Source organism: Dipodomys merriami, unplaced genomic scaffold (assembly GCF_024711535.1).
Source record: "Dipodomys merriami isolate MVZ:Mamm:240054 unplaced genomic scaffold, mDipMer1.0.p SCAF_417, whole genome shotgun sequence".
Classification (NCBI taxonomy): Eukaryota; Metazoa; Chordata; class Mammalia; order Rodentia; family Heteromyidae; genus Dipodomys; species Dipodomys merriami.
Window position 1 is genome coordinate 473,621 of NW_027205793.1, and position 22,182 is coordinate 495,802.

Below are 22,182 nucleotides of genomic sequence, written 5' to 3' on the forward strand. Positions count from 1 at the left end.
CCCCAGGCCTTTTTTGCATTCAGTGTCTGTGTGGAGAGATCTGCATTGATTTAATTTTTTCCCATTGTAGTATACCTGCTTCTTCATTTTTGCTGCATGCAAGATTGTTTCCTTATTTTTCAGATCTACCATTTTTTACTATAATGTGTCTAGAAGTGTTTCTCCTGGGATCTTGCTTCTTTGGTATTCTATATGCTTCTGTTATGTAGGTAACTTGTTCTTTTTTGAGATGGGGGAAAGTTTCACAGATTATCTTTTTGAATAGGTGTTGCATTCGCTTGCTTTGATATTCCTCACTTTTGTCCACTCGAATTATATGAAGGTTAAATTTCCTGGCACTATCTGCTTGCTCTTGGATTTCCCTTTGGCATAATTTAAGTGATTTTTTTTTCCATATCTGAGATTTTTTTGGTCCAGTTGGTGTATTCTGTCTTCTGTATCTGACACTCTACATTCCATTTTGTTCACTCTGTTAACTACAGCTTCCATTGTGGTTTGCATGGACTCATTTCTGGATTCAATGTTAGTTCTCCAAATACTAATCTCACCTCTTAATGAGATGTGTGCTACCTCTATTTTTGTACTAATCTCACCTCTTAGTGAGGTCTGTGCTGCCTCTGTGTTTGTACTAATCTCACCTTTTAGTGAGGTGTGTACTGCCTCTATTTTTGCATGCACCTCCTGTGTGATACCTTGCATCACTTTCAATATTTTGTCCCTGTGTTCTTTAAATTTCTGGTCTATTTCTCACTTTAATTCTTGAGTCATTACCTCCTGCATCTCTTGGATGTAACTTTGTCTTCCATTCCTGCTTTGCTCCCACTGGGCCTCTCCCCTGGGTAGCTGCTGGCTTTTGGGGGTAGCTTGCTATACTGGGTGTTGATAAGGCTTGTAATTTTTTTTCTGTTATTTTCAGGGATTATTGTAGACTAATCTGAAATTTTGTTTTGGTCAATAGATGTCTGCTTTGCTTAGTTGCTGTTTCTGTGCTGGTAGAGAGAGTTTGTACCTGCCTGGTCTCAGTTCTGTTGGTGGCCAACCTCTAGCTTCTACTCTGACCGATGTAGGGTTCTGTTCTCAGCTCTCTGCTGTAGAACAATGGCAGTTCCCACCTATAGAAGGGTTGAGCAGCCTAGAATGTTCCTGTTTATTCCAACAGGTGCTCTTGGTGAGATCGGATGTGCTGGATGTACTCTCCCATTTGCTGGAGTCTGCTATGGGCTCCTGATTTTTTTTGGCCGGTTGTGGGCTTGAACTCTGGGCCTGGGCGCTGTCCCTCAGCTCTTCAGCTTAAGGCTGGTGCCCTACCATTTGAGCCACAGCACGACTTCTGGCCCTTTCTGCATATATGGTGTTTGGGAATCAGATCCAGGACCTCATGCACACAAGACAAGCACTCTAATCCTGAGCCACCTTACCAGCCTGACCTCCTGACTATTATCAGGTGCTGGCGGCCTGCGTTGTCCAATAACCAGCCTAGGATATATGGGTCGGGTTCTGGTTGGGTTTTGGCTTCTGGTTCTCTTGTGCTGGACCCCTGATCTTTTGCTGTCAGAGGCATGATTCCAAGGCGGGTGCAGTTCCTTGTTTTTCCCCCTTCTGCTGAGGCATATGCTAAGCTTCTGAATTCAGTTGGGAAGAGTTGGTTGTGTTGCTCAGGCACTGGATCCCCAGGCCTTGTCCCGGCCCCTGCCCTGGGGCATGCCAGTTGGACCTGTGCTGCTGTGTATCCTGCCTAGGTTACACAGCCTGGAGTACACATTTCAAATTTCTTCCACTGTAGGCTGTTTTGACCCAGGGGCACTGTTCCTGGCTTGGGCATTTGCGCTCCCTTCCAGGGGCGCTCTTGCTCTAGCCTGGCCAGCTGGGTGTGCTCCATGGGCTGGTGGAGCTCTCAAACTATTCCCAGTTTTAGTGGATCCTGTGGGGGAGGAGTCTGGGTCAGGGTCTGGGGATTCCCACCAGCTCTGGTCTCCCTTGAGGGATACACTGTCCCCTGGGGAGTACTCACCCTGGAGTTAGTTGTTGTTTCTGTGTGATGTAGGTCATTGGTTGCCATTGCAATCAGAGTTCAGTTGAGATGGTTGTGGGCTGGGCAGGGTGGTGATGGCTCTGTGTGTTTCACCTCAGTCTCTGTCTCTGTTGATGCTGTTTGGGTTGGCGCCACTGGATGGACCTCTGGCCAAGGAGTTGGGGAAGGGGTAACCAGTTAATGAGATAATAGTCTAACAGACTTTCTTACTCAGGTTGTCTTTAAACCTCGATTATCAGATCTCAGCCTCCTGAGTTGCTACGATTACAGGCATGAGCCACTGGCACCAGCTTTTTTGAAAAAGCAACAATTAATAAGGCAGATACCTTAGATCATGCCTGTAATCCTAGCTACTCCAGAGGCTAAGATCTGAAGATGATGATTTGAATGTAGTGGTGCAAAAACGTTTGTGTGAGTCTTTTATCTCCAATAAACTGCTCAAGAAAATCCAGAAGTGAAGCTTTGGCTCAAGTGGTAGAGTGCACTCTTGAGCAAAAAAGAATCTCAGGGACAGCACCTAGATCCTGAGTTCAAGCTCCAATTCTGGCACACACACACACACACACACACACACACACACACACACACACACACACACACACACACACACACACACACACACACACACTGAAAAGTAAATAGACAATGTGAAGAAATCAAGGACAAAAAAATTGAATATTGTAAGGACTTTTGGGTTTAGAGGCATGACTCAGTTTGTAGGACAATAGCTAATGATTGAAACTTTCAGGTACCAAGGACTTAAAAAAAAAGAATTATCTGCCCTGTATTTCCCTTTTTTCATATTCTCATTTGGGAACTATTTTCTTTTTAAAAAACCAAATATTGCTGTTTTAGTGGTGATATACAGCATGGTTAACTTTCTCTATGTCATGTAACTAGTACATTTTCTTCCTTTTACCTAGTCTCATCTGTTCCCCCATTCTCATCCATTTCCTCCCTCCCATCTAGACCCTCGAGTTCCATAGTTCACTTTCAACAATGTCCAGTACAGCCAGTGGGCTCTACTGATGCAATTTTTCATCCACTTTCCAGTGATTCTGTTCCCTTCCCCTATCTTTCCTTAGATGTGCACGTATATTATATAATGTATATTGGGTTAAGAATACAGAGTCATCACAAAATGAATAGATGAATTAAGACAAGTTCCTTTGTTTCCTTATCTTTGTAATTTTATTCAGTTATATGTATTGTTTTATACACATAAGAAGAGGTGCTTGGGTATTACAATTTTGTGATTTTCTCCAAAGCCTGTCCTCTTCTGTTCTTATTATATATGATGCCTAGAATCATGTACAGTTTGTCATATCCCCTTGAGTTTTAAATCTAACTTTCACATATCAGGGAGAAAATGTGCCATTTGTCTCTATGATCTTGGCTTAACTTTCTTAACATGATTTATTCTAGTTCCATCCATTTCCCTGCAAATGACATTATTTTTTTCTTTCTAATGGCTCTTTCTGTAAAATTTCATTGTATATAGATAGCATAATTATTGGATCCATTTATTTATTGTGGGGCATCTGAGTTTTGTACATAACTTGGCACTGTGAATTGAGCAGCAAGGAACATGGTTATGCAAGTGTCCTTGTCATATTATGGTTCATGATTCTCAGGTTAGATGCCTAGAACTGGTATGGGATGGTATTAGAGAAGGCCTGTATTTAGATTTTTGAGCAACTTCCAGACTGCTTTCCAGAGTGGTTGTATTAGTATACATTCCCACCACCAGTGCAGTAGGATTCCTTTTCATCCACTTCCCAACAGCATTTGTTTTCAGAATTCAGAATATTTGGGTAAGATGGTACCTCAGGATTGCTTTGATTTACATTTTTATGGCCAGGGATGATGAACCTTTTCTGATGTTTCTTTGCCATATTTACCTCTTCTTCTGAGAAGTCTCTCCTTACCTCCTTGCCCATTTAGTGATTGGTTTATTAGGTTTGGGAGGGGTAGTTTCCTGAAATCCATGTATACATTGAATATTAGCCCTTTGTCTGATGTATTGCAGGTAAATATCTTTTCCCAATTTGTTGGTTGTCTTTTTAGTTTAGTGGCTATGTCCCTAGTCTTTGCAGAATTTCTTTCCTTTGATGTAGTCCCATTTGTTGGGTCTCTCTCCTATCTGTTGTGCCCCTGGGACTCTATTCAGGAAGTCCATGCCTGTACCTACAATTTCTAATGTCATCCCTATTCTGTGTTACAGTAGTTTGGCTGATTTTATGGTAGTTAATCCATTTTGAATTGATGTTAGTGCAAGCAGAGATCCACTTCTAGTTTTCTGACTATAGCTGCCCAGTTTTCCCAACACCAATTGTTGAAAAGGCTATGATTTGTGTGTGTGTGTGTGTGTGTGTGTGTGTGTGTGTGTGTGTGTGTGTGTGTGTGTGTGTTTGTGTGTTGGTTTTGGGGCTTGAACTCTGGTCCTCAGCGCTGTCCCTCAGATATTCAGCTTAAGGCTAGTGCTTGAGCCACAGTTCCACTTCCCATTTTCTTGTGCTTTATTGGAGATAAGAGTCTCATGGGCTTACCTGGCCCTGCTGGCCTTGAACAACGATCCTCAGATCTCAGCCTTCTGAGTAGCTAGGATTAAAGGCATGAGCCACAGGCAACTGGCAAGGCTATGTTTTTCCACTGTACATCTTTCACTCCTTTATCAAACATCAGATGATTGTAAGTATGTGGTTTTATTTCTGGGTCTTTTGATCTTTTTTAATACATTTTCAATGTAAAAATAATGTACAGAGGGTTTACAGTTACATAATCTAGGTGATGAGTACATTTCCTATCAAGCATTATTACCTCCTCCTTTGTTTATCCCCCATCATGCCTTCCCTCCCACCTCCACAGCTACACTCCCCCTGATCCCGCCTAAATTCTGATGATCATTTTTCCACAAAGTGTCTTGTGCATCTCATTATTACAATGGGTCAACCTGTATCTCTATTTGAGCATTTTGTTTTTTCCCTTCCCCTCCACAAATTAGAGAAGCATATATAAAATATGCATGGCATCGACATTACATACAGTGAAAACAGGGGTTATACCATGGGGGAGGAACATACAAAGAACAAAAAAATCACATGATATATTGTAAATACGTTAGAAACAAGAGAAAGAAAGAAAAAACCACTTATATCCCTATCTTGTGGTTCATTTCACTTATTTGGTCATATGTACATACCTTTTCTTTTTGGAGTGCAGGATAAATGTGTGCCAATGGAAAATGACCCAGTCTATGTTTAGGAAAACCAATAAGTGAGGTCCAAAATCTAGTTTCAGTTGAGGAAAGGGAATCTGTCCTCACAGAATATCCAGAATAATCTGTCCTGCTGCAGGGGATCCAATATCCAATTGAGAAATTATAATCTCTCCCTCCCACGACTCAGGAAAAAATTCTATCTTTTATGAGGAAGTAGATCTCTTTGAGGACTCTGAGGCAGAATTGCTGCCTGAAGGCAACTTAGAGGCCAATCTAGATTTCGAGATTCCTTCACCTCTTCCTGGGAAAATTTTTCTTTTTCTTTTTGTCCTTATAGTTGTAAAATGTTCATTCTATTTATTTTTCTAACGTTATTAAAATGCCAATGTTTATATTATGTTATACAATTCGTGAATCCTAAATGTGGTTTTTTTCAACCTACAATCTAAAGCACCATGCACTTGTTTTGTTTGTGGGAAAACACAGAGTAAGAGGGGCTGTACAAGAGAGACTTATGGATATAAAGGGGACTGTTAAATGCACAGGCAGTGGCAAGGAAGCCAGGCCATGCCTGAATGAGGTGATAAGGTGGCTCCAAAAGCTCTAGGACATAGCAGATCAGATGTCCTTAGAAAGCAGTTCTGTCAATTGTGACAAATGCTACAATGTTTATAATGGTATATGGGACTCTCTTCCAACAGTGAATTCAAGTCTGTATACATATTTATTGTGCTTTGGGAAATATTGAAGAAAAATTTGGCTCCAATAATATCCAAAATGTACTTAGGGCTGAAAATATTTGACAAAATACATAGTAAACACCTATATTGGAAAGTAAAAGCCATCATCAATAGAAGAAAGAAGGCTTACATAGATGGACAAAGACAAAATCAGGAAGGAAAAAAATCCACTATTAAATCAGTTATATGCAAATATTTGTTATATTCTTTATATTTTTATAGTATATTATATGATGTATAAGAATGAATATGATTTTTCATACTACAAAGGCATTTATCACTTTCAGTCTTGAGTATATTTTTCACAAATCTAGTGTAAATCATTATTGGGGAAAGTGGTAATATAACTTTGATTATAATTATATGAATATATTTTTGATTCTAGATATAATACTGATTATAAATAGATGAATAAATATATACACATATTTTCATATCTGTCTATGAAGTGAATAGAATGAAACTTAGTACACTATGTATAAAAAAGCAGCTATGAGTTGAGTATAGGAGTCTCAGGTCTGTAATCCTAGTGATGTGGGAAGCTGGGTTCTGAGGTTTAGTCTCTCTTACCCCCATCGCATTAGATTTTGAGAGGAGTCCTGGGCCCTCCAGTGTAACAAAGAGACACACATGCAGTGGGATCACACTCCCTGCACCCAGAGGAAAGTCAGTAGAAATCAGAACAAGCCTCTTATCTTATGACAGTATACTCAGTTCCTGTGCCAAGATGGACATCTGTAGAACATCATATTGAAAGTTTGCATTCCCTCCAAAAGTGTTTCTGACTATGCTGAATTAAACCTCATTTTACCTTCCAAGCTTCAAACACATAGAAATATGTCAATGGCTCAAGAGAGATGGAGAAAGACTTACAAATACACAAAATTGTATACTCTGCTTCAGTAATTCAATGACAAATCATCAAAGGCATGTTTTGAATTTTTCTTTCTTTTTAAGGAAATGGAAATATAGAATTCATCAGGGAGTGGGTGATAATTTGGTTGCTGAGTTGTAGAATGCACTTCTGGGCATGGGACACACTTGGCTTGGTGAATTTCTGTGGGGATGTGTGTCCTCACGCAGCTTCACAAAACAATAGCCATAACTTCTATGATGCCACAGCCATCTTTCCATAGCAGGAAATAGGTGTCAGGCACTGATCTTGCCCTGAAGTGGACTCAGCGACACAGAAAGGCACAAAGAATGCTAGCCACCAGACTTCAACTTGAAGAGCTGGCTTGACCAGAAACTAGCATAAATTGAGCTGGAGAAGGCTGATCTCCAAGTAAGGTTCCTGAGCACTAAGGACCAGGCATTATTACAGATGTTGGCGAAACAGAAGTGAACGTGGATCTCTCCTTAGCAATTTCTTGCTGAAAAGAAAACCAGAAGTCATAATGATAATTTCTATAAATCAGAGACATGACATTGGTCGTTTTGTGGCAACAACTTCAAAGTGGGGATGCGAGGAGACATCCCTGAGAAGGAGATAGTTAGCTTGAAAGCCATCATCCATGCAATTATCTAGAAGCAGGTACTGCAGGCAGTAAGAACAGTAAGTACATCCCCAATTAATGGGAATGGACGTGACTTGCTTCAGAAAAGGAAAACAGCACTGACATGCTTGCTTGTGAAGTAAGAATGGAAAGCTACAATGAAGAAAAAAAGATCAGAAATGAAGATAAGAATAAATTAGATAGATATTGGATGCTGCGGGTTACAAAATGAAAAATTCTCATGTTATTCTAAATCTGACATGACCCCTGGAACCAAAGTGCTCAAATAGGAGCTAGACACATATGATTCACCGAGAGAATACTTTTAAAATGTGACTCTAGCCGGGCTCTGGTGGCTCACAACTGGAATGCTTGCTACTCAGGAGGCTGATACCTGAAGATCATGTTTGAAACAAGCCCAAAGAGTTAATTTGGAAAGACTGTTCTCCAATTAACCACCCAAAATATCATGTGAAACAACTGGTAGAGCACTAGCCTTGAGAAACAAAAACTAAGGAACAGTACCCAAGCCCAAGGTTCTAATCCCTGGAATACATAAAACAAAGAATCCAACAAATAAAATTTAGTGCTCAGTAGATCATCACTTAGCATTCTAGTTCCATATATTTGGTATGACCTTTGGAAATTATATCCTTAGCAAATGCTCTCCTCTGATATTCTGCTTCATTATCCGCTTTCAAACCCCTGGCATCACCAATGTCTGCTCCCATTTAGCATACCAGTCTGCCACTGGAAATTTTTTTTTAATTTAATTTAATTTTATTTGTGAACATAGTGTACAAAGGAGTTACAATTACATGGGCAGGATAATGCGTACATTTCTTACCAAGCATTGCAGCCTCCTCCTTTGTTTACCCTTCACATCCCTTCCCAGCCTCCCCCCTCCCCCATCCCAATCCTTCTCTTTCCTCCCCTCCCTCCCCCCCCCCACACCGACGTTGTAAAGCTCGTTTTGGACATGACAACTTGTACTTCTCATTGTTGCAACAGGTCCACCTGTATCCTTAAACAACTGGTTTTTCCCCATCTCCTCCACAAGTTATACTGACATCAAATATAGTGAAAGCAGGGGTTATACTGTGGGGGAGGGACATACAAAGTAACAAAGAGATAATCTTATAAATGCGTTAGAAACACATGCATGGAAGAAAAAAACATTAAAATACACATCTAAGGGTTCATTTTCCTGACATCACATTATCTGACCTTTTCCGCTTGACTCATACATATACTAGATATTACAAATAAGAGAAACCATGGGACCTATGTTTCTTTGGGCCTGGCTTACTTCACTTAATATAATTTTTTCCAAGTTTTTCCATTTCCTAACAAATGGTGCAATGTCATTCTTTCTGATGGAGGCATAGAATTCCATTGTGTATATATACCACATTTTCTTTTTTTTTTATGAGGTCTCTTATTTTTTTTAATATTATTTTATTTTATTTGAGAACATACTGTACAGAGGGGCTACAATTACATGGGCAGGATAATGCATACATTTCTTACCAAGCATTGCAGCCTCCTCCTTTGTTTACCCTTCACCTCCCTTCCCAGCCTCCCCCCTCCCCCCACCCAATTATACCCCCCTCCCCCCCACACCGACATTGTAAAGCTGGTTTTGACATGACATTTTGTACTTCTCATTGTTGCAACAGGTCCACCTGAATCCTTAAACGACTTGTTTGCCCCCATCTCCTCCACATGTTATACTGACATCAAATATAGTGAAAGCGGGGGTTACACTGTGGGGGAGGGACATACAAAGCAACAAAGAAATAATCTTATAAATGCGTTAGAAACATATGTATGAAAGAAATGAAAACATTAAAATACATATTTAAGGGTTCATTTTCCTAACATCACATTATCTGACCTTTTCTGCTTGACTCATACCTATACTAGATATTGCAAATAAGGGAAACCATGGGACCTATGCTTCTTTGGGCCTGGCTTACTTCACTTAATATAATTTTTTCCAAGCCTTTCCATTTCCTAACAAATGGGGAAATGTCATTCTTTCTGATGGAGGCATAGAATTCCATTTTGTATATATACCATATTTTCTTGATCCATTCATCTACTGAGGGGCATCTGGGTTGGTTCCATATCTTAGCTATGGTAAATAATGCTGCAATAAACATAGTTGTGCTGGTAGCTTTAGTGTGGTCTTGTTTGTAAACATTTGGGTAAATGCCCAAAAGTGGGATTGCTGGGTCATAGGGAGTTCTATGTGAAGTCTTTTGAGGAACCTCCATACTGTTTTCCAAAGTAGTTGAACAAGTTTACATTCCCACCAACAATGAAGTAAAGTTCCTTTCTGTCCACATCCCCTCCAGCATCTGTTGTTGTTAGAGTTCTTGGTTTTTGCCGTTCTAACTGGAGTGAGGTGATATCTCAATGTTGTTTTGATTTGCATTTCTTTTATGGCTAGGGATGTTGAACATTTCTTCATGTGTCTATTGGCAATCCTTCTTTCTTCTTCAGAGAAGCTTCTCTTTAAGTCTTTCGCCCACTTATTTATTGGGCAGTTGTTTCTTTGAGGATTTGTTGTTGGCTGGTTTACTTTTTTGAGTTCCAAGTATATTTTAGATATGAGACCCTTGTCCGTTGTATGGCTAGTAAAGATCTTCTCCCAATCTGTGGGCTTTCTATTGATCTTGCTAGCTATGTCATTTGCCCTGCAGAAGCTCTGCAACTTTATGCAATCCCATTTGTCCAACCTTTCTTTCATTTGTTGTGTTTCTGGGTCTCTATTCAGAAAATTTCGGCCTGAGCCAAGGAGACCTAGGGTTTCTCCTATTCCATCCTGTAATGTTTTCAGAGTGTTTGCTTTGAGTTCAAGGTCTTTGATCCATTTGGAGTTGATTCTGGTGCAGGGTGATATATAAGGATCTAGCTTAATTTTTCTACATGTAGTTAACCAATTTTGCCAGCACCATTTACTGCCACTGGAAATTTGAACATATATTTTTATTAATCATCACAATTCTGATAATCTTTCCACACACATCAAATGAGTAGTAACTATATTCCTCTATTCTGTGTGTTTTAATCCTCCTTTGAGTTAAAAAGCCTTAACTATTAAAAACTATAGAAGAGTTATCAAATTAATTCTACCATCATCATTTTTCCACCCAATCTTGTTACATTAGTTATGTGAATTTTTGTTTCTTTATATGTTGCTCCGCCACAATATAATCCCTGTTTTCACTGCATTTGATGTCGGTGCCATGCATCTTCTATATATATTTCTCTAGCTTTGGGAGGAGAGGGGAAAAATCCAAATGCTTAACAATGGATACAGCTTGACCCCCTGTAACAATGAGGTGTAAAAGACACTATGTTGAAAAACTTACTTTACAATTTAGGCAGGAAGGAAGGCGAGAGGAGGGAGTGTACTTCTGGAGGTGGGAGGGAAGGGATGGTAGGGGAAAAACAAAGGAGGAGGTAACAATGCTTGATAGGAAATATACTCATTATTTTGCTCATGTAAATGTAACCCCTCTGTACAGTATTTTTACAATAAAAACATTAAAAAAGATACTATATGAAAGTTTGCACATGATACCTTATAACTATAATTCTTTCAAGAATTAGGGTTTTACACAAACATCCTGATTGCTTTGCCAAAGGATAAGAGATTGAAATAAGGTACCTAGCATCTTGGAAGGAAAATACTATTGGCTTTAGATCAAATTCATTTATCTAATACTGAGGAAATGAATTTCAGAAATGGCAGAGGCAACGTGTATCATAAAAATAACCTTATGAGGTACAACCAGGATGCCCAGATCAAACTTCCTGGAAAAAAGCAATGAATGAAAAGCTACTAATACTTCTAAAATGAGCCTATTGGTGATGGTTCATGCTTGTTATGCTAGGTAATTAGAAGTCAAAGATGAAAGGATATCAATTGAAAGCTTGGCCAGGAAGAAAACCTTCCTCTCTGCAACCAGCAGACAGGAAGCATCAGCTCTGTGCCTGATGCCCAGCTGGCTGGACGGTCTCTGCCCACATTCCGACACACAAGACCAACCCAATCTGAAATATTATCAAATACATTCAAATAATATCTCCTGATTGGGAGATAATCTTTGAAAGATATAACTAAAACATTTCACTGATTTCCTTTTGAAAAATTCAGAATGAAAGGGGAAATATGTTCTCACTGACTGAAGGGTAAGTTAACGACCAGAATGATGTTAATGGGGATAGAAGCCCATTTGGTAACTTATCCACTCAACCATATTTCTTCACTTCTTGTCACATATCCTGAGCAGTGAGATTTTGTAATGCAAAGTATGTGTGTGAGCATGCAGCTTGTAAAAGTAGTAATGAAATGCTAGGCACTGGAACTCAGGCCTGTAAAACTAGCTGCTCAGAACCCTGAGATATGACGAACTGAGTTCAAAGCCAACATGAGAATAAAAGACTCTTACCTTCAATTTACCAGTAAAGGCAAAAAGATGAGCTGTGCTTCAAATGCCAGAGTGCTAGCATTGCATACAAAGCTAAGGGACATCCAGGCCCTGAATTCAAGCCCAGTACTGGCTCTCATACACAAAAAGTAACCATGACAACATCACAGGTTATAAATATATTAGCAAGGGATGTAGGAGAATGGGATGATGACAGCATTTACCTCACTTTTAGTCTCAAGCATTCTGTACAGCGTAGCCCAATCTGTGAAAAGCTCTAGGTGAAATCTTCCTCAAAATCAGATTCATCCTCATATCCCTCTGCACATTTATCACACACACACACACACACACACACACACACACACACACACACACACACACACACACAAAGGTCTATATTTTGCCATCTAATTTTGAAAAATATAACCATACACATATGCTTCAGAATTCTGTGCCCTTGATTAGGTTACATAGGGAGCACAATATATCCAGGGTCTGGCTCATTCTTCTAATCAGCTGCTCAGGAGGGTGGGATCTGAGGATCACAGTTTGATGCCAACCTAAGCAAATAACTCCTTAAGATTCTTATCTTCAATTAAGAAGCAAGAAGTGGAGATGTGGTTCAAGTGGCACAGTGACAGCATTGAGTAAAATAATCTAAGCAAGATTTCCAGACCCTCAGTCCAAGCCTGTGTACTGGCCCACTAACACTCCATAAGCCAAAAATCCCTGAAAGACCAAACCAAAAATATGTCAATTTTATGCTAACTTATGAAGTGAAATCCAATAAGGCAACATAGCTTTTGGTTGTTGAAGATTTGGTTGGAAAACCAAAAATTCAACGTGTGCTTAAGTGATATAACAAACAAGCAACGAAATAAAAATTTCCCAATAAAAATCTGGAACCCCTGACCAAGAGATTTTTTTCTACGTTTTTGAAAATTACTTATTTTTCAGTAAGTGAAATAGTATAAACCTTTATTATAAGTTATAGGAGTCAGTGTAAGCTCCAAGGAAGTGAATGTAAAACTAAAATCACACACAGCATTACAAGTTTCTATGCCTCTGGTGAGACACTAGAAATCTGTAATTGTGTAGCCTCTAGAAAGGAGAAGGGAGATGCTCAGCATCATTGGTCATAAAAGAAATGCAAATCAAAACCACATTGATTCCACCTTACCCCAGTTAGAATAGCCATTTTCAAGAGAACAAATAATAGCAGATGTTGACCAGGATGTGGCTAAATATGAACACTACTACACTGTTGGTGGGAATGGAAGGCAGTATGGAGGTTCCTAAAAAGACTAAACATAGAACTCCCGTAAGATCCAACTATCCCACTTCTTGGCCATCACCCAAATGATTTCAAAATAGAGCACAATAAGCTACCAGCACAACTATGTTCATTGCAGCATTGTTTACCATAAATAAGATATGGAACCAACCCAGTTGCCTCACAATAGATGAATGGATCAAGAAAATGTGGTATATTTACACAATTTTATGCTTCTGTAAGAAAGAATGATATTGTCCCTTTCATAAGAAAATTGATAGACTTGGAAAAAATCATATTAAGTGAAGTAAGCCAGGCCCAAAGAAACATAGGCTCTATGATTTCCCTTATTTGCAATTAGTATTATCCTGTTAGTCCTGACAGAGGATTATAATAGCTGAAGTACTATAAACATATGTGTGATCATACAAAATGATGCTAATTGAAATGAACACGAAGATATTGAAACAGCAGGTCTTATTTTGTTTAGTTGTCAACCTTGATATAGCCAATGTACAGTAACTAGTTCTTTCTTTTTACTTTATTTCATTTTTCTTTTCAAATTAGTTTTATCCCTGGCAATTCTTGTCTTTGATTCTGGTACCCTCCATCCTATATATGCATGTATTTGAGGAAAGGGAAGGGAAATAACAAAATGCTGAAAGATGACCCAGTGCAACAATAATAGGTTACATTAAAGCGGGAATGATCTTTACAACAACCTGGGGGACATGGGGGGAGGAAGGAGTGGAGGGAAGGGATAGACAGAGAAAAACAATAGAGTGGGAAACAATTTTCAATGAGAAATGTAACTTATTCGTGTAAATATAACCCCTCTGTACAGCATCTTTACAATAAAATATTTTTAGTGTATAAATGAATTTTTCCCATCAAATGTCAAGCTGATACCATTGGAACTTCTGAGTTCATGTGAAAGAGTGTTTTAGGAGTTTCAAGAAGGTAGTACTAAGTACAAATAACCACAATTTAGTGATAATAAGAAAAGCTCTTTTTATTGTACTATATGAACAAAAGAAAATTTCTTTTTGTTTCTGTTCACTTAGAACTCTCTTTGCCATCTGCATTGTTCCAAAGTCAAACTAACCACTTATCCTTATCTTTCTTTGGTATCTAGCTTTGGCATGTAATCTGAGATATAAGCAGTATTCTTTTTTCAATTTGGAGGCCTAGCAGGGAGGTGCTCCTTCCTGGTCAAGAGGTTAGACTGGAGGACCCAGCACACTTGCTGTGGTTTCTTCTGCACAGCTCACTGAGGAACTTACTCAAATATGTTTTCAAATTCTACCAATAACTCTTATTAGTATGAAGCACTTAATTAGAAGTCACTTTCTCAAACTCCTATTTGAGTAATAAATAGAATAGGAAAAATGTTGTTTGCTATTTTTATCACTACATATCTTAATGGCTAAGTATAAAAGCCAGACTTACTCTAAGGGCCTAGAATAAGCAAAATGGCTTCTAGAGCTCAGATTATTTCTTTCCACAGAAGATGACAGCAGCAGAAACTGGCAGAAGGAAGAGAAAGTTTAATGTCTCCTTAATTCTTAAGTTTCAATGCTCATTGAGGAATCCTCAGGACTGAGGACAGTTTAAGGACGTAACAGATCCTGTGTTGTTTTCTATCATAGGAAGCAGACACCAGTCTCCCATCACTCTTTAGGTGACACACATGAGTGGTGTTCTTGGTGGGTCCTGAGAGGGTCCAGGACGGCTCTGTCATGATCACTGGAAACTCGGAATTGCTCTCTAAGAGAACGACATAGAGGAATGTGGTAACAAGACCTGAGATAGAGTTTTGTCAGATCTAGGTGATTTGTAACAGGCACTAATGCCTTCTGACTAAGAATGTGAATATATCATCAGGGTCCGGCACACAAATTTATCATGACGCGTTACCTTGCACCATTTCATAATGAAAGCCAAGAAAAGATAATTAATGCCCTCTGGACATGTTTTCATCAATATTTATTAGATAAAAAGTTATAAAATCAAGTTCATGTTGAGGAAAAATCCCAGATGAAAACCAAATTTCAGGGGCATTTACAAAAACTGTTGTTCTGTATATATCATATGTGACAAATTATTAAAACTTAAAGAAGCTGTGTAAGTTAAATTGATTCTTTTGTAATACTGCTGCAACTTTATTTTACATTTCAACTACTTAATAAAAATAAAGTAGGCCAAGCATCACCAGTGGCTCACATCTAGCTTCAACTGTGGCTATTAAGAAGGATGAGAACTGTGGAAAGTGGATTGAAGCTACCGCAGGCAGGAAAATCTGTGAAACTTTTATCTCCAATTAACTGTTCAAATCCAGAAATGGATGTTTGGTTCAAGTTGTAGAGAGTTAGCTATAAGTAAAATAGCTAAAGGTCAGCTCCCTGAGTTCAAGCCCTACTATACACACACACACACACACACACACACACACACACACACACACACACACACACACAACCTATCTCAAAAATAACGAGTGACCAAGGACCAGAAGAAAGATAATATTTTTTCTTTATTTTCTTTCATTTTTGTCATTTTTTAATTTATCTCTCTTTGGGAATGTAAAGGGGGCATAGCAATGGAGGGACAAAGGATGAACAAATGCAGCAGTGGCACTCAGTTGAGACTATGTTGAAAGTGCACTATGAAACTTGTTGGTGGGGAAGGAGGGGAAAACTGGAGGAGACGCAGGGAAAGGGTGACATTGTCCAAATAGAAATATACTCATTGAAGTAGAGCTTTGGCTCAATATCAATGCCATTCTTCAGCAAAAGGGCTCAGGAACACTGCCCAGGCCATGGGTTCAAGCCTCATGACTATAACAAAAACAAAGACAAAAATAGGTAGTCATTACCAAACGTATGTAACAAATCTTTTACATCACAGTAATAAGAAGAAGAAGGAGGAGGACGAGGAGGAGGAGGAGGAGGAAGAGGAGGAGGAGGAGGAGGAGGAGGAGGAGGAGGAGGAGGAGGAGGAGGAGGAGGAGGAGGAAGAGGAGGAGGAAAAGGAAAAGAAGAAGAAGAAGAAGAAGAAGAAGAAGAAGAAGAAGAAGAAGAAGAAGAAGAAGAAGAAGAAGAAGAAGAAGAAGAAGAAGAAGAAGAAGAAGAAGAAAGAAGGAGAAGGAGGAGGAAGAGGAGGAGGAGGAGGAGGAGGTGGAGGAGGAGGAGGTGGAGGAGGAGGAGGAGGTGGAGGAGGAGGAGGAGGAGGAGGAGGAGGAGGAGGAGGAGGAGAAGAAGAAGAAGAAGAAGAAGAAGAAGAAGAAGAAGAAGAAGAAGAAGAAGAAGAAGAAGAAGAAGAAGAAGAAGAAGAAGAAGAAGATTTTAATAAAAACCAAACCAATGAGAGAAAATCTAAGAGAGCAAGGTAAGGGGTGACATTTCCAAAAAGAAATATACTCATACCTGACTTATATGACTATAATCTATGTGTAAATTACCTTTATCATAATATAAAATTTAAAAAAACAGAAATATAGTGCTGGAGGCAAATCTGAAATGGAAGAAGATCAGATTAATATCCAATACCACTTTCAAACCCCATTATCAATTTCTCTTTCAAAAATGGCTCTTCTCATCACTTGTACTTTCCCTAGCTTATGAGATGGGGTGCAAATATTTAAAGGGTGAGGAATGAGTCATACATACAAGAGGAATTTAATAGTACCTGTAAAGAGCAGTACTTGCTAGAACACATGTTGCCTAGAACACATGTTGATACCATGTTTTCTGAAATATACAAACCTAGTTGAGCTTGCATACAAGCTCCACTCTATACAAGCTGTGGATTCAAAGTTAACTAAAGTCTCTGGACCTCAAATTCTTCATAGGTAACAATAGTTATATCACAGGATTATGAGACCTGGATGTCATCAAACATGGTGTGGGTTGTGTTTTAAGTGTGTGTGCAACACTCAAACACTGCTGGGGCGAGTAAAAACTGGAGTGATGTTTACCATATTACTTAACAGTAATACAACACCTACTACAAGCTCACACCTATAATCCTACTTATAAAAGAGGTTGAGGCCTCAGGATCTAGGTTCTTTGTCAGCCTGGACCGGAAACTGGATGAGACTCATCTCCAATGACCTCTAAAAAGGTTGGAGGTGGAGCTTTGGTTCAAATGGTAGAGTGCTAGACTTGAGCATAAATCTCAGGACATTGACCAGGCCCTGAGTTCAAGCCCTAGGGCCAACACACACACACACACACACACACACAATTTTGTATATTCCTATCACGTCACTTAATACTTTTTCTCTTCCAAGCCCACCAGTTGTTGTTGTTGATGATGATGATGATGACAAGGACTTGCTGTGAAGCTCAGGGTGCTATTAAACTTACAATACCCTTGGGTACTGGGATTACAGGTATGTGTACCATACTTGACTTTACTCAGTAACTCTACTTATAACATTTTTCTGAAAGAAATTTATTCAAATTCATGAAGATACTATGGCTTAAAGTTGTTCACACTAATTTTCAAGTGTACAAAATGTAAATAATATAAGTGGATATAGTACTATGCTATCACATGGTAATTCCAGCCAAAACTCAGGAACCTGACACAAGAGAATAAGGATTTGAGGTAAGCCTTGTCTACAATGTAGGACTTCTTCTATAAAGGAAAAAAAGTATAAATATTAATCTACTAGGAAATATATAATATGTTAAATTTATATAATGGAACAAATAGATCATTGTTAATGAAAATAAAATGGCTTTTACTAGAAATGAGGAATCAAATGTGCTCACTGTGTAGGTGAGTTAGAAAGTTCTTACCAAAAGCTACATACTTTTCTTGTTTTCTATTCTTCCAAAATTGTTTGCTTTCCAGAATCATGCCTTATCTTTCCTTGCTGGTTTCTTTAGCTTATTTCATACATGCCCACAGGGTCTTCAACTATCATTTATTTATGTGAAGAGCTTGCAAATGTCTCTCTTCAGTCCAAACTCCTGGTATGCACCTCTGTTCCATATATTCAACTACCATAAATACTTGTGAAAGAGTAATCCTGTCTTTCTATTACTGTCTTTCTATTAATGTGTCAGTAAACTTTAGGAAAATAAAGGAATAACATCAATAAATATAACTGATTATTGTAATAGTAATGTTAAACATTACTACAATGCTGATTATTTTCTGAGCAATTTAATATAAAGCTCAAGGAAAGCAACGTTTTTGAGTGCTGATATTGGAGTTTAAACTCAAGACCTTACCTTCTCACTTATGCATTTTCCCTCAAGGGCGGTGTTTTACTCTTGAACCACAGATTCCCTTCCAAATTTATTTGGGGGATTATTTAGAGATAAGAAACTCATGGTCTTTCCTTCTTGGGCTGGATTTAAACCTGGATCTCAGTTCTCTGAGTAGATAGAATTACCAGTGTGTGCTAACAATGTCCAGTTTCAAGGAGAGGGCAAGTTTCTGATTTCAAGCTCCAGTAATAGCACAAAAACAAAAACAAAATTATGACATATAAATATACTGATAAACTAGGAACCCAAACAAACCAAATGTGGGTATCTAGATGGGCGAAAGACTTAATAGCATTATTATCACTATTACCTTTCCTAGCATTTTGAATAACCTGAAATTATGGATTAAAGTCATAGCTTAGTTGGTAAAGTACTAGCTAAAGAGCAACAACATCAAACACCAAGTACAAGTCTCAGTCTCAAACTTTAAATGAAATCTGAAATGATTTTTTCCTTAAATGAAAATTGACCATAGGAAACCCCTGATACCTAAATGTATGGTCAAAGAAGAAAATTGGAAAATGTTCAGGAAGACAGACTTTTAAATCTCAGTGATTACCATATGGACAGTAGATCAGACCATGTGTAACTTCATACTACATGCAGTGGGCTACGTTAAGGACTTAAAAATTGTACACATTTACACTCCTCAAAAAAAAAAAACACAACTTACCAGGACACTGGGGATTCACATATGTAATTCTAGCTCAGTGCTCTGCTACTTGAGCCACAAACTCCATTTTCAGCATTTTTGGTGTTTAGTTGGAGATAGGAGTCTCACAGGTTTTCCTCCCCTGGCTGGCTTTGAAACAAAATCCTCAGCTCTTTGCCCACTGAGTAGATAGGATTACAAGCTTGAACTGATACTCTTATTTTTCTATTCTATTCTTCTTTTGCTTTTCTATTTAAGAATCATTTCGTTAAGTGGCAAAAAAATCCTGCTTTTGAACACAGCAGAGAAAATCAATGAAAATAGAAGCTGTGTCTGAATAGATCAATAAATGGATATATATTTTAAAAGATGGATCAAAATACAAAATAACAAAACAGAGAAGAAACCAGTTGCCAATAACCAAAACAAATGAGTACTTTATCAGAAATCCTACCGTTATAAAATTTAAAAGTACAGTAATAAACAGCTTCAGATGATTTATTCAAAGATAAAACCTATCAAACCTACTTAAGGAAGAACGAAAAAAAATGGAATCTACACAAATTTTCTCAATTTACATTTAAATGCATTGCAATCTATAAAACTCTAGGTACTGATGAATTTATTATTGACTTTTCCTAAAACTTTGAAGGGATCATTTTGATTCTACAAAAATATTTCCTTAGAAAGTGAGGAAATACTATTTGCCCTCTTAAAAGTTTCTCGTAAAAAATATCTGGCTGAATTTTGTCTGGAATTATACTCTATGTACTGAGCAGTTAAGGAGAATTGTTTCAGGACATTGAGTCTTCCAATCATTAAGTACTTGATCGTTCATTTACTTAGTCCTTATTTTTTTGTATAACATTTGAAAGGTTTTATAAAATCCATTAAAGATAAACTTCTGAATTGGAAAACCTTTTGGAGGGAATTTACTCAAAGCAGAATGATATATTTTAGGCATCTCAGTATTTAGAGCTGTGAGTATGAACTCCATGAACAGTATAACTTGTCTTTAAGGAAGTTTTTAATACATAGAGCATAACTAAGAAAAATTGTAGGTGATAGAGTAACTAAGGGAGGCCAGGACGTGGCCAACTGCCTCCATAGGAAGACAAAAGCTTGGGATGTACCCTGAGGGACAACTCTCCTGTCCTGTTCTGTCCTGTCGAGCTACTTGTCATGTATTGGGTACCTGCACAGGGAGGGCTGGAACTGCTCTCACAGCACCATGAACGTGGTTAGCTTGCTGCCATCCAAGGCCAGCAGCAGAAATCAGATGAAGTTCAGCAGGGATTGGATGGAGGGCGGCCCGTGCTTGATGGATGTTGCTTCTGTGCATACATGATGAAGACCACAGACCTGGTTTTGTTTTCCAATAGAGAAACTGCAGCACTGCCTGAGCCACAAGTATGTCCACTTGCCATGGAAGCTGTGGGCCGTGGAGTCCTCCACCAGCATGTTGGCACAGCCCTCACCGTCTGTGGAATGTAGAAAGTAGTATCAAGATTCCCAGTAGTTCGGCTCTTTCCACAGGGTCAGGGCCCAAAATGGAAGGAGCTAAGGATGGCCCCATTTCCAGGAACCCCAACTGGAACACTTCAGGGCTCTGGAGAAGGGGTCCATCAACTGAACACCCTAACCAGACACTCCATCCATTTCTGCCATCTACATCCATTTCAGGGACTCCAACACCAGCATGGACAGCTCTGCTGTGCTGTTTTGCTGGCCATGAGGGAAGAACAGCAGTATGCTCCTGAGCACATGAGCTCTTGGGCCTCAGAGGGCTTGCTCTGGGACATGTACCTGAAGAAGATGGTCCAGTACATTTGGTGTGCCCCATACTGGCCGCCTTTCTCCATGCAGCTTAACTTGCATGTGATTGTGGGCTTCATTGTGAGAGCCTTCCTGCTCCACCATCGCTGCTGCCAATGTGGCCCAAGTAGTATAATCTTTAGAAAGACTAGGACAAAGCCTGAGAATATTAATGCAAGAAATTGGGGTACATCAAAAAGAGGGTGGGGAAAGGGTAGACGAATGAAGGGAGGAAGGGGCAGAATGTAGTCAAGCTCATTGGGAGAAAGTGAGGGAACAGAAGATGTTGTATGAAAGGAAATGTTCTCATCTGACTTATGCAAATGAAATCCCTCTACACAACCTCTTTAAAATAACTATAATCAGCTGGGCACAGGCCACTCAGGCCTGTAATCTTAGCTACACAGGAAGCTGAGATCTGAGGGTCTCAGTTCAAAGCCAGCCCGGGCAGGAAACTCCATGTCACCCTTATCTCCAATAAACCACTAAAAAACAGGAAGTGGCGCTCTGGCTCAAGTGGTAGAGTGCTCATCTTGAGTGCAACAGCTGAGGGATAATGCCAAATCCCAGAGTTCAAACCCCATGCCTGACAATAAATAAATAAATAAATAAATAAATAAATAAATAAATAAATAAATAAATAAATAAATAAATAAAACTAAATTTGCTAAAAAGGAATTCATTGCCTATACTGCAAAACTAAGAAATATAAGGGAATGGTGGGTCAGAGGGGGGTGTGATTATTGTAGGTGTGGCACAAATCAATATGCACTGTATTCATAAACTGCTTTTGTTATATGGCAACTCCTTTGTACAACTACTAAAAGATAATTGACAAATAAAAATAATAATTGAATAGATGTAAAATAAGATACAGGAGAAAGAAATGGTTGATAGATACTTCTGATATAGAACAGGGCTTCCTATTACATTGGGACCCTATAGAAGAACTCTACTGTTTTTGTAATATTTCAGAATAAGATGAGATTCATAAAGCATAGTTCATTATGATTTTTCAAAAATAATTTAAGTAGTTGTTAATAACCCAACAATACTAAATTCCTATATTATCTACATGAACAAATGTAATTTATTATCATGGTTTGAAAGAAAAATCTATGGAAACACTTTTATTTTTGGTAAGACATGAAGCTTGACCTCTGGGCCTGGGCACTACCCCTCAGCTCTTCAGCTCAAGGCAAGCACCTTACCACTTGAGCCACATAG

General features: G+C 38.7%; 1 pseudogene; it reads right to left on the reverse strand.

The window, feature by feature from the left end:
* Positions 1 to 21,002, reverse strand: part of LOC138807222 (Golgi to ER traffic protein 4 homolog pseudogene) — a 30,036-nt pseudogene extending 9,034 nt beyond the window's left edge.
* Between the last annotated feature and the right edge of the window lie 1,180 nt (positions 21,003 to 22,182).